Genomic DNA, 18,762 nt, shown 5'->3' with positions numbered 1-18,762 from the left:
GTGCCATGATTATGTTCAACTGAACAACTGCTATGGACAATAGTGTCTGCCCCTGTGGGTAGTGGGCCATAGCTGTTAGCTGTGCAGGTCAGCACTGACAGACAAGATGTAAGCCATCATAGTGTGTGATGTGTAATAGGAAGTATGTATATTATGCGACCAATAGCTGGTGGTGGAAGTAATGCCATTATGATGGACATGTGGGAGCCACGGCCCGCCACTGACAGGATACTCAGGTGAATCTGTAATGTAGCATGCTAGAATGCCATAGGTGTGTAATAGGGTTACCTGCGATCAAGTCCCACATATACCCCACTAATGTCAGGCAGTGTCCATATGTGGCACCTGTCTGTGTTGTAGCAAGGCAGAACAGTAGAGTGTGAGATGGTGGAGCTGATGTCTGAATGTACCCCACACATAGGTATGCATATGCGTACATATGTCACATATATAATATATAAGTATATATATGTATATCAGCATGTATGTCCAGAAATATACATATACCCATGTGTAGAGATATATATGTGCACATATATATGACATCACATATATCTACACATATATAGATATATACCTATATGCACATGTCTACATATGTACAAAAACACACACAAACATATATGTATGCAAAGACATGTCCCCTATATCACTACCACAGTGATCTGTGTTATGTGCGTGGCAGCAGCACACATAGCAATACACACAGATATCTACAGATGGCAGTGTGTGCACCATGGACAGGTATGTCACATTTTAGTCCCTTGTTGGCACCACATTGCCCCTATCTGTGAAGTATGCAATGGGAATATGGGGAAGTATAGCAGGTACACATGTGGAGGTGGTCAAGATTGGTAGATATAGAGGAGAGTCTACAGGGGTGGTATGTGACACATGTGGTGGGTAAACACCGAAGATGGTATGTGTGGTCTGTGATGTGGATGCCCCATGGTCTGCAATATGGGCACAATGGGAACAAGCCTCCCACCCACTGCCACTCACAACAGCAGTCCACATCCTGAAAGTGCCTGGTCTGGAGGCTGAGCAGGAGGAGCATGTTGGCCCTGTGAATGTGTACTGGGTGCTTCAGACTGATGTAGCACATCCCTCATGTGTCTGTGGAGCCTGGTATGGAACAGACCCTAGACCTGAGCTCTTGGGACAGGAACATGTCTTTGTGTGCCCTGAGGGTGTGGGGGCCAACATCCCCTGGGTGGTATCACCTGATTGTATTGCTGTAGCAGTACACAAGGAGGTCCCAGATTGGGACACACATGTGATGTGGCCAGGTATCATGGGCAGATGGGTGTGGAGAAGTGGATCAGCTGGCCAGTAGAACATATACATGTTATTGTGTCACTGTTATAGAACATTTGTTGGTAGTAATAGTCTACACAATCCCGGTACATGTCCAACAGCATGCATAGATATCCGCAATAACACAGACTGTCAGATGTGCAGCATTCTCAGAGAAGTGATACCACTGGCATATATGTATCCATAGTGGCCCTGACAATGGCATACAGGTGAATAGTCTGTAACAGGCCAGCAATGATAATGCCCACACAGGGGACATGGCTACACTCATGTAGCAGAAGGAGTGGTACAATACAAAATCTGTGCAAACAGTAGTTAAGCTGTAGCCATACCTAATGAGTTGTGTGTACAGTCTGTTGAAGCTGATATGGCGGGGGGTGTGTGACAGAGATGTATATTACAAACTGTGGTATCCTTGCCATATGCGTTGCTCAGACCTGTTTCCATCTTTATGTAGTTCAGCCAAGATGGCACATGCACGGCTACCCACCTTTTCCAATGCTGAGAATGACGTGGTGATAGCACACATAATCCAGCACTATACGTTGCTGTTTGGCAGGCATGCACATGAGCAGCAGGAGTAGACCACACTGTGGAACGTCCTAGTCCACAGGGTCAATGATGTCGGACTGCACAACAGCAGTTATGAGCAGGTTCAGCATCATTGTACTGACCTGCTACGCAATGCCCATTGATGTGCTTCTGCAGTCCAGGGGGGATCACCTCACCACAGGGGGGCCATGCCATCCATCTCCCCTGACACATGTGGTGGAGCTCCTGGCCAGCCTCATGGCACCTGCCCGTCCAGACCACCAATAACCACTGGACCCCTTCATGGAGGTGGGTGTCACCCACACACCAGCTGAGGAGCGTGCAGGTAAGGACACAGGACACATCAGTAGAGCACTGTTGTGTAAACATCCACATTGGTACAGGTAGCTCATGCATATCTGACATGTCATAAATATATTGTGTTGCTACATTGTAGTGATAAACAGATGTCCAGATGTAGTAGTATTGTGGGACTTTACCATTGATGGTTTTCATTTGTGGTTCTACAACAAGTAGATCATAATATAAGAGTAGGCCCTTGGGAGCTTAGACTTGAGGAGTCAGAATTGGAGTGGCAAATTCGTACATCAACCCACATATTGCCAGGCTTGAATGAGGCTTTATCAATTAAATGCTTGCTTAAAATAAAAGCCCTTGCTAGGTACCTGTCTATAGGTTTTATATGAACTTTAAATATTTAAATATTTAATCATGAAATGAGTTTTTGGTGTTACCAGATGTAATAATATTGCCCCCTTATTGACTTTGACCCAATTTTATATTTTAATTTAATATTTAATACTTAATATTTAATTTTGATGTTTTTGAGTAGTTTAAGTAACATATATTTTGATTTCATTATATTACTAATATGCAGGTATGTGTAGTTGTGTGTGTAAAATGTTTTTAAGGATTCACATTTTAAGCAGTGAGATTTTGTTTAAATAAGATCACTTAGATTTATAGAAGCTTACCACTTACCTTATAATTTTCATTTTTTATTCAATTATTCAATAGAACCTGTGACATCATAGTCAGTTAAGGTTCTGTATTGGCTGTTTGGAGTGGTCTTTTGTATTTAAGCATAATGTGTGCTTTTAAACACTTTTAGTCTCAAGAAGTTGGAGTATTTTCTCCAACGAAAGCGCTTACTTTAATAAAGTGTTTGTGTGTTCCTGAAGCTTGCTCGCATCATCTTTATTTTAGTTTTGCCATTTTGGAACTTGCTAGCACTGGGACAACACCCATACCTAGCTATGTTGTGATACTGACGTGTGTGGCTTAAGATGCACACACCGCACAGCATTTAGGGTGAGGTGTGTCCCAGGTTACACGGTACATGCAGAACATTCACCGGCATGTACAGTATGCTAATGGGGGATGTAATGTGTGTATTTGGACAATACGTAGTGTGACATATCATCAAATACACATTTACAGACACATAACAGCCAGACACAGGTCTGAGATACCAGGGCCTATCACTGCTAACTATCTTGACCGTGTCTCCAATGTGTTGCAGGTAGGCTGCACACATCACATGCATAAATGGCTTTGATTGTGGTAACAGTTACGTGTATGATTGATGGTGACAGTCGTAACCATAATGTGGTACATGGGACATATACCTGGTGTACCTTGGTGTAATAACAGTGTACGCAGCACCCACATCCCCCACTGGATATTGTACTCCTTGAAACCCATGATGACACTCTGCCATACCCGCCATCACACATTGGCCACAACTGTGATACAACCCATAGTAAACCCCAACATTGGTACCACAGGGATATGCATATCATGCACATGCCACATGCGTAGTAGATTGTCAATCAAGCGTAAGTTGACTGTACATAACCAAGCTGGATACCTGGCATCTGCACAACTGTACAGAGACTGACAGTCATCAGCTTGTTGGGTAGCTATGTAGTAACATGAGTGCGTTGACAGACCAGTAAGGGGTATATACCGTGACAAGCTCACAATATCAGGGATACAACAGGGAGGCATCAGTGTCCAGCCATGCTCACAGGTGTGCCTGTTGTCTGTACTACATTAAGCACTCTGCTCTTGCCTGGGTTAGCACTGTCGACAGTAGTACTGCCATGATACACTGCATGCCAGTGTGATAGCACGTACCCTAAGCTACTACACCTGTATGTCACACATTCACATGGATAACCGTGCTGTACAGGCCTCATATATGTCTGTGTCCCACATGAGACACTCACACCCCTTGCTACTGTAATGACAGCACATAGGTGCCTGTATTGTACATGGCATTACTTACACTTATTATAGGTTATAAGGCTGGGCCGTGTGTCCTGGTTACCAGGCTAAGCTATGCTTAGCAAGTATCAGCATTGCTGCAATATAACAGCTAAGCTGATTTGTGCACTGGTAAGTGCTGCCTACACTGTGTAAGTGCCCGTACATTTACCCATAGCTTATCACCACTTAGCTTCACGCAAACCCACGCAAACCTGTTTAAAGCTGCTCAAAACTGCCTTAACCAGTCTGCATCTGACAGTCCTTGTTCTTCCCGGCAACAAAATGAACAGCCCTTGCAGGTCTTGAACCCAGGACCTTTTACACTGAAGTCACAGCACTTAACTAATACACCATGACCACTGTGGTGACAGCTGTTGTTTTAGCAATATAGCTGTCAATACACATATTGAGTAGTATTGTACAATTGCCTTTAGTTCTGAATTTATGTAGTCCTTGTTATTAATATGACTGTTGCATCACATATGTTGTTTTATCATTATGTGCACATAGCAGATACATACGGTGGGATACATGTGGGAGGGTATACACAACCATGATGTTTACTCATGACAGGAATATGGTTGTATACATATAATAGGTGTATATATGTCTACATGTACATACACATGTATACTCATAAATATGTCTGTATACACACCTGTATAATGCTACATATATATGGCCATGTGTACATCTCTTCATATGTGTGTGTATATGTATATATATATATATATATATATATATATATATATATACACACATATATATATATATATATATATATATATATATATATATGCATATATACATATGTGTATATATAGGTTTATGTATATGTATATATAAATATATGTGTATATAGCTATATATGTATGCACATCCTATGTGTACAGTTATGCCTAATTATGTTGGTATACATATATATATATATATATATATATATATATATATATATATATATATATATATATTACTAAATGTGCATACATATCTATTCTGATATACCTGCTACTGTCAATATATCTGTAGATATCCATACGTATATGTGCATATGTATCACTTGGTGTATATGTGTAGACATATATTGCTCTGTATATGTATATATCTGGGTGTGTATATGTATATCTATGTACATATACATACCCATCTATATATGTTGATATGCATATGTGTAATTATATATATATATATATATATATGGATAATTATATGTACATATATTTTCCATTGTACTGAAACACCAACTTGTACAAAAAACGCTAAAGCCGCCACTCGTTCAAACACACTATTTATTTTAAACGCTCAAAATAAAACACATTTCTCATCTTAACTAGATGGTTAGACTTCTTCAGAATTACAAAGAGTGTCAGTTATAATTCAAACACAAAATTTATAAACTCCATTCTAAAATTCCCCGCCAAAAATTCACAGCATCAGTGTATCTTAAAAGTGTATATCACCAACAACAATGACATAAGATATTCCATTCATTAATCCTAATGCCTTGATGTAATGCTTATAAACTGTGTCAGCGCTACTGCAGCAGCCCTAATATTTCCAGTTTAAAATCCTATACCTTAATAAAAAGTACAAGTGAGTCATGAAAAAATATTTTGAATACTCTGTTAAAATTTCCGCATATATTGTACTAATTGTGTTTTTCATTAGTACAGTCACTTCATTTATAGTGACTTATCAAAGTTATTTTAATAAAAAACATTATTCCAAATAATTTAAAATACTGCAACTTTGTTTAAAATTATATTAAACACTATGTTGAAATATAACTTAAAAACACAGCAATATTATTGAACAAAATTACAGGAAGTCAAGCGATCGTGAATCGATACATTACATAATCAACCAAATAGATATAGACAATATACCCCATGTGTTTTATAATTCCACCAAATTTCTTGATATTAACTAATTATTGAATATAAAACCGCAGCAAAGGCTCCACCGGAAGTGCAGCGTTCCGTAGATAAAATAAATAGTTCAAACAGTCACGAATGGAACGCTGAGGCTTGCAAGGCAGTAAAAAACTGTCGTATCACAAAACAGTTCAAACGAACCAAAGTAAATACCAAAACGAACCACAGATTCGATGCAGATGAAACACTAATACTGGTAAAAGTAGTAGACCGCTGTAATACAAATATGCTTCAGTATCCAAGATAGAATATACCACCAACTCAGAAAAATACGGATAGGAACGTTCTTTATTTAGTGAGCGCTTTCACCCCAGTAGGGCTTCTTCAGACTGTACAAAGAAATGGTGACAGCACAGTCCATATATACTCTAAAAAATCAGCTGATTAATTATTCAATTAAAAACATTTTTTCTTAAAAAAATATTTGGAACATAATTTAAAACATGTGCATAATATATGAACTTATATAATGTGAATATGAATACATCAATATATACAAAGGAGCTTAAAAAATGATTCATTGTGATCAAGATTACAATTCATCACAAACATTTCCCAAACATCCACTAGATGGTGCTATAATATATAGTGAATGATGAGTATATAAATATACATTATTGTGAATGTTGAATAAAAAAAATATATATATGTAAATGTATAATCAAATTTGATGACAGCATTCCTAAATATTAATAAAAACTATCTAATGGTAGACATCCTAAAAATGTAAGAATGGAACTATTCTATGACAGATGATGGCATATTAATAACAGCATGGATATTAACTGTCTAATGGAGCACATCCCAAAAATATATAAGGAAGGGTCTAGTCTGTGGGCTCATAAATACATATTATTTCATCACCTTCCTAAGTCTTCTTTTTTTTTTAAGGAATGGGTGTAGGCTAACTTTATCATTAAGCCCAGGTAAAAAATCTGCCTTACATCTGATAATCCATTTGGTTTCTATTTCTAAGGTAGGGTTCTCTAAGTCACCACCCCTTGAGTTGGAATCTACTGTCTGTATAACAAGGAAACTGAAAGTGTGTGCAGATCCTTTAGCTTTGTGATGTTTAGCTAGAGCATTCTTTTCGTCACCTATCCTAATACAATAAACATGCTCCCTGATCCTTTCTCTCAGCGTTCTGTTGGTTTTACCAATGTAGAACGCTGAACAGGAGCAACATACTGCTAGGTAGATGACATTAGCCGTCCTACAATTGGTCCCAGTGAAAAAATTAAAGGTTCTGTCTAATAAGGGTGGTTTGAAAGCAGTGTCTGTGTTAATAAACGTGCACTGATTACAATCACTGCAGGGAATGGTGTTATAGGATTGTGTATGTACATCCTTAAAACTTTTATGGCATAATATCCTCCTCAAATTCAAACTATTCTTATAGCAAAACCTTGGTCTGACCCCAACCAAACTGCTAATGGAATCTTCTACCCCTAGTACATGCCAGTGTCTATCTATGATGGCTCTGATATCAAAGATGTCACTGGTATAAAAAAGAGGTACTTTAACACAATCGAACCCATGTGCTACATCTGGATAATTACTCTCTCTCATAATTTCTCTGACACTTGAGAAATAGGGTCTAGCTCTAGTGTCTCTCATAGCCAGTACTTCCAATTCAGTTTCTTCAATTTGTGTGGCATTATAATCTCTCTCCAATAATCTATCTTTCAGTCCCTCAAGTAGATATGAGATAAACTCCTTAGAATAGCTCATAGAAAATTTTAAATAGTCAGTAAATCCATTAATTTCTTTCTCAAACTCCAGTAAAGAAAACTCACTGCCTGCCCAAACCAAAAAGAGATCGTCCACAAATCTTTTGTAAAAAAGTGCATGTTGTTTGAAGTATTTAGAAGGGAATAATATTTCTTTCTCCCATTCTGCCATAACAATGTTGGCATAGCTATTGGCACAAGAGGTGCCCATAGCTACGCCATCATTTTGTATATACATTTCTTCATTAAAGAAAAATATATTGTTTTCTAAAATGATTTCCAATTGAGTTGTTGGCTCTATTTTTGGAAATCATTTTAGAAAACAATATATTTTTCTTTCTCTTTTTAGTTTGGGCAGGCAGTGAGTTTTCTTTGCTGGAGTTTGAGAAAGAAATTAATGGATTTACTGACTATTTAAAATTTTCTATGAACTATTCTAAGGAGTTTATCTCATATCTAGATGTTAACATCATGAGGTTACCCAATGGAATTGTTAACACGTCTGTGCATAGGAAAGAATGTTTTAGAAACACTCTACTACACAGAAGGAGTATGCATCCTAAGCACATTTTTGAGAACGTAGTTAAGGGCCAGATTATGAGGGCCTCTAGACTTAATCCAACAGAGGCTGGTTATAGAGATGAACTGGAGGGACTGAAAGATAGATTATTGGAGAGAGATTATAATGCCACACAAATTGAAGAAACTGAATTGGAAGTACTGGCTATGAGAGACACTAGAGCTAGACCCTATTTCTCAAGTGTCAGAGAAATTATGAGAGAGAGTAATTATCCAGATGTAGCACATGGGTTCGATTGTGTTAAAGTACCTCTTTTTTATACCAGTGACATCTTTGATATCAGAGCCATCATAGATAGACACTGGCATGTACTAGGGTAGAAGATTCCATTAGCAGTTTGTTGGGGTCAGACCAAGGTTTTGCTATAAGAATAGTTTGAATTTGAGGAGGATATTATGCCATAAAAGTTTTAAGGATGTACATACACAATCCTATAACACCATTCCCTGCAGTGATTGTAATCAGTGCACGTTTATTAACACAGACACTGCTTTCAAACCACCCTTATTAGACAGAACCTTTAATTTTTTCACTGGGACCAATTGTAGGACGGCTAATGTCATCTACCTAGCAGTATGTTGCTCCTGTTCAGCGTTCTACATTGGTAAAACCAACAGAACGCTGAGAGAAAGGATCAGGGAGCATGTTTATTGTATTAGGATAGGTGACAAAAGAATGCTCTAGCTAAACATCACAAAGCTAAAGGATCTGCACACACTTTCAGTTTCCTTGTTATACAGACAGTAGATTCCAACTCAAGGGGTGGTGACTTAGAGAACCTTACCTTAGAAATAGAAACCAAATGGATTATCAGATGTAAGGCAGATTTTTTACCTGGGCTTAATGATAAAGTTAGCCTACACCCATTCCTTAAAAAAAAAGAAGACTTAGGAAGGTGATGAAATAATATGTATTTATGAGCCCACAGACTAGACCCTTCCTTATATATTTTTGGGATGTGCTCCATTAGACAGTTAATATCCATGCTGTTATTAAAATGCCATCATCTGTCATAGAATAGTTCCATTCTTACATTTTTAGGATGTCTACCATTAGATAGTTTTTATTAATATTTAGGAATGCTGTCATCAAATTTGATTATATATATATATATTTTTTTTATTCAACATTCACAATAATGTATATTTATATACTCATCATTCACTATATATTATAGCACCATCTAGTGGATGTTTGGGAAATGTTTGTGATGAATTGTAATCTTGATCACAATGAATCATTTTTTAAGCTCCTTTGTATATATTGATGTATTCATATTCACATTATATAAGTTCATATATTATGCACATGTTTTAAATTATGTTCCAAATATTTTTAAGAAAATGTTTTTAATTGAATAATTAATCAGCTGATTTTTAGAGTATATATGGACTGTGCTGTCACCATTTCTTTGTACAGTCTGAAGAAGGCGCCACTAAATAAAGAAGAGTTGGTGGTATATTCTATCTTGGATACTGAAGCATATTTGTATTACAGCCTCTACTACTTTTACCAGTATTAGTGTTTCATCTGCATCGAATCTGTGGTGCTGGTATTTACTTGGTTCGCTTGAACTGTTTTGTGATCTGATTCTTTTTCAGTTACTGCCTCCATTCTCCTCACGTGACTGTTTGAACTAATTATTGAATATAATAAATTCCAAATAGAATTTGATAAAAAATAAAAAAAAATGTATATAAAACTATGTACAACATGTCTACTTGTTGAATTACATCATACCTAATGTAATAGTGCCTATTAAATGAAAAGCACTACAACCAGCACCTAAGTCATTATGGTATGTTGGCATTATGCATTTTAAATTATACATCATGATATTATGCTTATTTATATATAACCACATATTTATTTATATACTAAAATTAATTAAATAATGTAATATAAAATCATCTCTCTAAACTTTTAAGTTTTAGTAAACACATCAAAGAACATTTCTCATTTAAACCTGGACTAGTGTAGGCATTAAGCTGAATTTGCCACAATAATTCCAATTTCTCAACAATAGGCCAAAGGGGCCTCCCCTAACATCTTGTTTAATTTGGTCTATTGCTCTAAACCGGAATCTAAACCGCAATCTGTGATCCGGGAAAGCCATAGTGTGTCTGGCAAGTGCATTATCTTCTTTTTGTAATCTTATACTTCTCTGATGTTCATAAACCCTATCTTTTAGTCTCCACTCAGTTTTTCCTATATAAAATGATGGGCAACATTGACAAACTGCTAAATACACCACTCCCTTTGAATTACAGTTGAATTTGCCTTTAGTGTGCAATTTGAAGCCATTGATCTCTCTGTTGACCCCCGATGACATTAAATGACAAAATGAACAGTTGCCACATTGCATCATACCTTTATTAGTTCTTAAAGGGATGCCATATCAATTGTTCTGTAATAATTCTTTGAAACTTATTCCTTTTATCCATATTATCTTTGGTGAAGTTCCCAATTTACATACCAATGTATTGTCATCATTAAGTATCATCCAATTTTTCATTAAAATTTTTCTTATATTTTTATAATCTAAGGAAAATCCTAATACACAAGCCAAATTGAAATCGGCATCAATGTCTTGTTGCATACATCCTTGAAGTGTGGCAGTGATAGTTTTGTCATTTTGGTTATGCACACTATTATGTTGTCGTTTTAAAATGGGCTTGTATACCCCATTATTTCTTTTAAGTGTTACCTCTTCTATAAGTTCTTCTATTAATGTAATAGGGTATGCCCTATTCAAAAACATTTGTTTTAGGTTAGAGCATTCTTTTGTAAATTCTTCCTCTAAAGATATCATTTGCGCAGCCCGTACCAACTGGCCCTTAACCACTGACTTCTTTTGGTGCTTCGGGTGTGCGCTTGAGTAGTGTAAAAATTTGTTCGAATAAGTAGGTTTTCTAAAACATTTAGCTTCATATTCTTTCAATATTTCATTTTTGGTCAGTGTCACATCCAAATATGCAATTGATGTTGGATTAAATGTGTATGTTAAATGCAAAAAGTCTGTGGGCTCATTTAAGGTGTTGACTAACTCCTTGGATATACTTTCATCTCCTTCAATGATCATAAAGATATCATCAATAAATCTGATGTAAAATTTGACCTTTCTATTGATAGCATTGTTCTGAACAAAAAAGTGTTCTCCCAAAAGGACATTACCATATTAGCAAAGCTAGATCCACATGGAGAGCCCATGGCTACTCCTTTTCTTTGGATGTAAAATTGACCATCAAATAATATGAAATTATATGACAAAATAACGTCTAGAAGTTCTTGCACCAAAGAAATCTCATCATCTGGTGCACCCTTCTGTCTCATTCTATTTGTTGCCCATTCAATTCCTAGATTGTGTAGAATACTAGTGTATAACTCTTTGACGTCTATTGTCAAAAAATTATTTTCACTTTGATATGAAAGGCTGTTAATTTTCTCTAGGAAAACCCATGAATCTTTGACTATCCATTGTTCCTTTGCCACATATTTTTTCATAATTGAATCTTCCAACTTGGCACATGCATACGTGGCTGACCTTCTCCCATCTACTATTGGTCTGAAAGGGGGGTCCGAAATGCTTTTATGCATTTTTGGGACACCGAACATACACAGTGCTCTTGGAGATTCAACTACCAAATAGTCATGTGTGTAAATCAGTTCTTGCTTCTATAAATAATTAATTTAAGAAGCTCTTATTGAATTGATTCGATCTATTATATTCATTGATCAATGATATCTCATATGTATCAGTGGACAGAATGTTTTTAATTTTATTAACATCATCCATCACTACCATCTCCCCTCCCTTATCAGGGTTCATTACCCGCACATTTGCTGCCAATAACACCTCCAGGTCCTCTCTTTCATCCTTGTTTAAGTTATATTTGTACTCTAGCTTTGTTTGACTTAATTCCCTCAGGTCTAATTCACATATTTTCTCAAACAAATAAAGAGTATTATGTAATGGTGGATTAAAGCAACTAGAAACCCTCAATGGGTTATTGTTCGTCATTTGACCACCTAACAATTGTTTTAAATTCAGTTTCCTCACAAGCAATTTAATATCACAAAGTGTTTGTGCCAAATTCATTTTAGAAGCAGGAGCAAAGGTTAAACCTTTGGACAAAATATCTACCAGTTGCTCTGAAACATGGAACGATGAAAAATTATAAACAGACAAGTCCCTTTGTTTATTTCTAATCACATCACATGATCGATGTTGTTCATAAATTAGAACTATCTTCTGCTGTTGTGATTCTTCCTCTTGTTCCATTGTTTCTTCTGGTTGCATCTTGGAAAACCCTGCTTATTGTTAGATGTGGACGCTTGTTGATTGCTTCTCAATTCATAATTACTATTGTTGTTATTATGTGTTTTTATTTTTTCACTTCTCCTAACATCAACATTATCATCTTCTGCATTTTCAAGGATGTTTTGAATATCATTTTGTTGTGTTATCTCATCAGCATTTTGATACTCTTCAGAAGTTACATTATAATTTATATTATGACCAGAATTCACAGTTTGTTGTTTGGACCATATTTGTGATCCCGATGGTGGGGGATAAGCTGTACCTGTGTTATATTGCTTCTGGTCCCTTTGAAGCTTCTTTATTTTAATTTACCTTATTTTGTCTAAATGCTGCTCGATGCTTTGAAAGCATCGAAGATATTCATATTTATATCTCACAAAATCTACATGCTGTTTAATTTGCCCATCCAAGGATTCTATACATTGATCCAAATCTTTGTTTATCAAAACATAATGCTTAATCATAATTTGTAATAAATATAAACCTTGTTGATTAAAATGTTTTATCAAGTCTTGATGGAAGGCCGATCCTGGCACAAGACCAGTAGGGTATCACTAGGTCCTGAGGCCCTTTGGCACAATTTCTAACTTCAAACATTTTTGAAAATATTCCATCTTCAGGCACAGTTTCTTGTATTTCAACATATTTTGATCAAAAACATTTAAAAGTTCAGGCAATGTCTTATCTGAGTCATTATTGCTAGATGCTGCTTTTAGCAGGTTATTTGCCCCCATAAACCTGTTGAGGGTGTTAGCCAATCTTTTAAGTTTGGTGCATGTGAAATCTCGATTGCAGGAACCTGCCTTTGTTGTTGATGTAAAAGTAACCTATTTTGTGCCATTAGTCTGTTGTTGTTATCATTATCACAAACAGTAGTCAAATTCAACACATTGGATGTGGGTTCTATTTGGACTGTTTGAATGCATTACCCTACATTCTGTTCATTAATAGCAATTGAAACAGTACCTGTCTGTTGTGGTTGTATAGGAGATTGTGCCATCACTTTTCCCACTCGTCCTGGTTGAATACTATTAAAAGCCACTGATCCTGTTTGCATTGGTTGACCAGAATTCATAACGACCATTCAGTCCTGTTGCTGCTGCTGCATAGTAGCTACTTGTCCTGTTTGCATTAGTTGACCAGAATTCAAAGTGACCATTCGGTCCTGTTGTTGCTGCTGTACAGTAGTCACTGCATCCAATCTTTCATTCATTAGCTCCATTTTCTGTGATAGCATCTTGATTAGCATTGATAGTTTGCTCATGAATTCCGATTCCACATTTGTATCCTTTAGCACATTTGGTGTGTTTTCAAAAGAGTTGTTAGCCATAGCGGGTAAAAAAACAAAACAATCCACTGTACTGAAACAACAACTTGTACAAAAACCGCTAAAGCCGCCACTCGTTGAAACACACTATTTATTTTAAACGCTCAAAATAAAACATGTTTTTCATCTAAACCAGATGGTTAGACTTCTTCAGAATTACAAACAAAGAGTGTCAGTTATAAGGGATTTAAGTGAAACAAAGCTAGAGTACAAATATAACTTAAACAAGGATGAAAGAGAAGACCTGGAGGTGTTATTGGCAGCAAATGTGAGGGTAATGAACCCTGATAAGGGAGGAGGGTTGGTAGTGATGGACACACTGGACTATGTTAATAAAATTAAAAACATTCTGTCCACTGATACATATGAGATATCATTGATCAATGAATATAATAGATCAAATCAATTCATTAAGAGCTTCTTAAATGAATTATTTATAGTAGCAAGAATTGATTTACACACGTATAACTATTTGGTAGTTGAATTTCCAAGAGCACCGTGTATGTTCGGTGTCCCAAAAATGCATAAAAGCATTTCGGACCCCCCTTTCAGACCAACAGTAGACGGGAGAATGTCAGCCATGTATGCATGTGCCAAGTTGGCAGATTCAATTATGAAAAAAATATGTGGAAAAGGAACAATGGATAGTCAAAGATTCATGGGTTTTCCTAGAGAAAATTAACAGTCTTTCATATCAAAGTGAAAATAACTTTTTGACAATAGACATCAAAGAGTTATACACTTGCATTCCACACAATCTAGGAATTGAATGGGCAACAAATAGAACTAGACAGAAGGGTGCACCAGATGATGAGATTTCTTTAGTGCAAGAACTTCTAGATGTTATTTTGTCATATAATTTCATATTATTTGATGGTCAATTTTACATCCAAAGAAAAGGAGTAGCCATGGGCTCTCCATGTGGATCTAGCTTTGCTAATATGGTAATGTCCTTTTGGGAGAACACTTTTTTGTTCAGGAACAACGCTATCAATAGAAAGGTCAAATTTCATGTCAGATTTATTGACGATATCTTTATGATCATTGAAGGAGATGAAAGTATAGCCAAGGAGTTAGTCAACACCTTAAATGAGTCCACAGACTTTTTGTATTTAACATACACATTTAATCCAACATCGATTGCATATTTGGATGTGACACTGACCAAAAATGAAATATTGAAAGAATACGAAGCTAAAATATTTAGAAAACCTACTTATTCAAACAAATTTTTACACTACTCAAGCGCACACCCGAAACATCAACAGAAGTCAGTGGTTAAGGGCCAGTTGGTACGGGCTGCGTGAATGATATCTTTAGAGGAAGAATTTACAAATTAATGCTCTAACCTAAAACAAATGTTTTTGAATAGGGCATACCCCATTACATTAATAGAAGAACTTATAGAAGAGGTAACACTTAAAATAAATAATGGGGTATACAAGCCCATTTTAAAACGACAACATAATAGTGTGCATAACCAAAATGACAAAACTACTGCCACACTTCAAGGATGTATGCAACAAGACATTGAAGCCGATTTCAATTTGGCTTGTGTATTAAGATTTTTCTTAGATTATGAAAATATAAGAAAAATTTTAATGAAAAATTGGAGGATACTTATTGATGACAATACATTGGTATGTAAATTGGGAACTTCACCAAAGATAATATGGAGAAAAGTAATAAGTTTCAAAGAATTATTACAGAACAGTCAATATGCCATCCCTTTAAGAACTAATAAAGGTATGATGCAATGTGGCAACTGTTCATTTTATCATTTAATGTCATTGGGGGTCAACATAGAGATCAATGGCTTCAAATTGCACATTGAAGGCAAATTCAACTGTAATTCAAAGGGAGTGGTGTATTTAGCAGTTTGTCAATGTTACCCATAATTTTATATAGGAAAAACTGAGCGGAGACTAAAAGATAGGCTTTATGAACATCAGAGAAGTATAAGATTACAAAAAGAAGATAATGCACTTGCCAGACACACTATGGCTTTCCCGGATCACAGATTCCTGTTTAGAACAATAGACCAAATTAAACAAGATGTTAGGGGAGGCCCCTTTGGCCTATTGCTTGAGAAATTGGAATTATTGTGGCAAATTAAGCTTAATGCGTACACTAGTCCAGGTTTAAATGAGAAATGTTCTTTGATGTGTTTACTAAAACTTAAAAGTTTAGGGAGATGGTTTTATATTTCATTATTTAATTAACTTTAGTATATAAATAAATATGTAGTTATATATAAATAAGCATAATATCATGATGTATAATTTAAAACGCATAATGCCAAGATACCATAATGATTTAGGTGCTGGTTGAAGTGTTTTTCATTTAATAGGCACTATTACATTAGGTATGATGTAATTCAACAAGTAGACATGTTTTACATAGTTTTATATACATTTTTTTTTTTATCAAATTCTATTTGGAATTTATTATATTCAATAATTAGTTAATATCAAAAATTTTGGTGGATTTATAAAACACATGGGGTATATTGTCTATATCTATTTGATTGATTATGTAATGTATCGATTCACGATAGCTTGACTTGCTGTAATTTTGCTCAATAATATTGCTGTGTTTTTAAGTTATATTTCAACATAGTGTTTAACATAATTTTAAACAAGGTTGCATTATTTTAAATTATTTGAAATAATGTTTTTTATTAAAGTAACTTTGATAAGTCACTATGAATGAAGTGAATGTACTAATGAAAGACACAATTAGTACATTATATGGGGAAATTGTAACAGTATTCAAAATATTTTTTCATGACTCACTTGTTGTTTTTATTAAGGTATAGGATTTTAAAGTGGAAATATTATGGCTGTTGCAGTAGCGCTGACAGTTTATAAGCATTACATCAAGGCATTAGGATTAATGAATGGAATATCTTATGTCATTGTTGCTGGTGATATACACTTTTAAGATACACTGATGCCGTGAATTTTTAGTGGAGGATTTTAGAATGGAGTTTATAATTTTAGTGTTCGAATTATAACTGACACTCTTTGTTTGTAATTCTGAAGAAGTCTAACCATCTGGTTTAGATGAAAAACATGTTTTATTTTGAGCGTTTAAAATAAATAGTGTGTTTCAACGTGTGGCGGCTTTAGCGGTTTTTGTACAAGTACATATATTTTCACCATACATCCCGAACATGGAGTGTAGCCCTACCCCAGCCCCTATAGTCCCAACTTTGTAGTGCAAGGGGATGTCAGGTATGTATAGCAGGTATATTAGTAGACTATTGCTACTGTAATTGGGATTGTCTTCACAGACATGGTGTGTGTGGGAGGTCACATCTGCTTTTCACATGCACCATTGGCTACTGACAGACATCCTAAGGACATCATAGTGCAGTACTGCTGCTAGCACATAATGCCCCTGTGGACTGCACCTGAGATATTGGCTAATATATGTGGACATTCTGACACTCTGAACAGTCCAGAGGTATACACAGAATCCCTTAGTGCAATATATGTGGACCATGCCTGACAATATGGATGTTAACAGCCATGTAGATGGGTATAACACATAATGACTGGTTTACATTTGCCACCATAGGTTATGCATTCACACACCCCTGTCTGTCCTGACACATAATAACCGCTGGTATAGGGGTTCCATGGCCACACACTACCCACTAGATATGTATGTACATCTGTACAGCATCCCACTGTTCTGCTTGACATACATGACTGTTAAGGGATGCCCAGCAGCAGTACATCTGGCAAGTATCTGGACATGACATCTCACTGGGTAAGTACACTAAGCTACTAAGCATATAACAATGCACTGTGCAGGCTACAGGCAGACTGGCTCAACACTGGTGTAATATTACAGTATATGGACTATCTGTTCAACACCATCCTCATATGTGCCACTCACAGACTAACCCTACATATACTGGGCTGTTACACAGTTTGGTCTGATACCTGTCTGTGGTATGGGACATGTGTGTGTGTATGGCCCTACAAACATTTAAGCCAACACAGTAACAAACAGTGGAGTAGCATGTAACATCAGATAGGACGGGACCTAGAGCAATGACATCTACCATAGTCTGTACACAGGCCAAAGTACATATTAACAATACACACACTGTTGACATTCAGCTTAAGTACACAGACCTCAGTACTGTACGAACAACCACAGAATGTCCAGGTTATATCATCAGATATAACCCCTACTGTACATAACATGTGTAGCAGACTGATATCTCACTGGCTTGTTATCAGATATGATGACACTAATTATGGTGTACAGCACATACTCACCTCTTAATGCATGACATATGAACAAAGGTTGACACAGTTGTGGCTGGAAGCACATACACAGGGCCAGTATTGACATGTTGCTGTGATAACCTCATACATTTACTGTTTTAACAGGGTTTGTTGCAACATATGTCCTATGAGGGATATGAAGTCAGTAACTGTCACGGCTTTCACCATCTACAGACTGCAATCCTCACTCTACCTTCTGCATTTTACAGATAGATGCTCTGTGGGTAACACATGACACCAAAGGCACAACACACTGCCGAGTCTGCAGATGACCCTACAGATGGGGATTCCTCAGAAACATAGAACTGACATGGCAGGTATTTAACATGTAGGACAGCCATATCCACACACGCACACTGTTAAACCAACATTACTCCAAATGCAGTATAGCAGCACTTACAGTCTGTAGTCAGGTCAGGCACATCC

The sequence above is a fragment of the Protopterus annectens genome, chromosome 7.part0, assembly GCF_019279795.1.
Source record: "Protopterus annectens isolate FY-2018-M chromosome 7.part0, PAN1.0, whole genome shotgun sequence".
Taxonomy (NCBI): Eukaryota; Metazoa; Chordata; order Ceratodontiformes; family Protopteridae; genus Protopterus; species Protopterus annectens.
Note: the sequence above shows the minus strand (reverse complement) of the source record.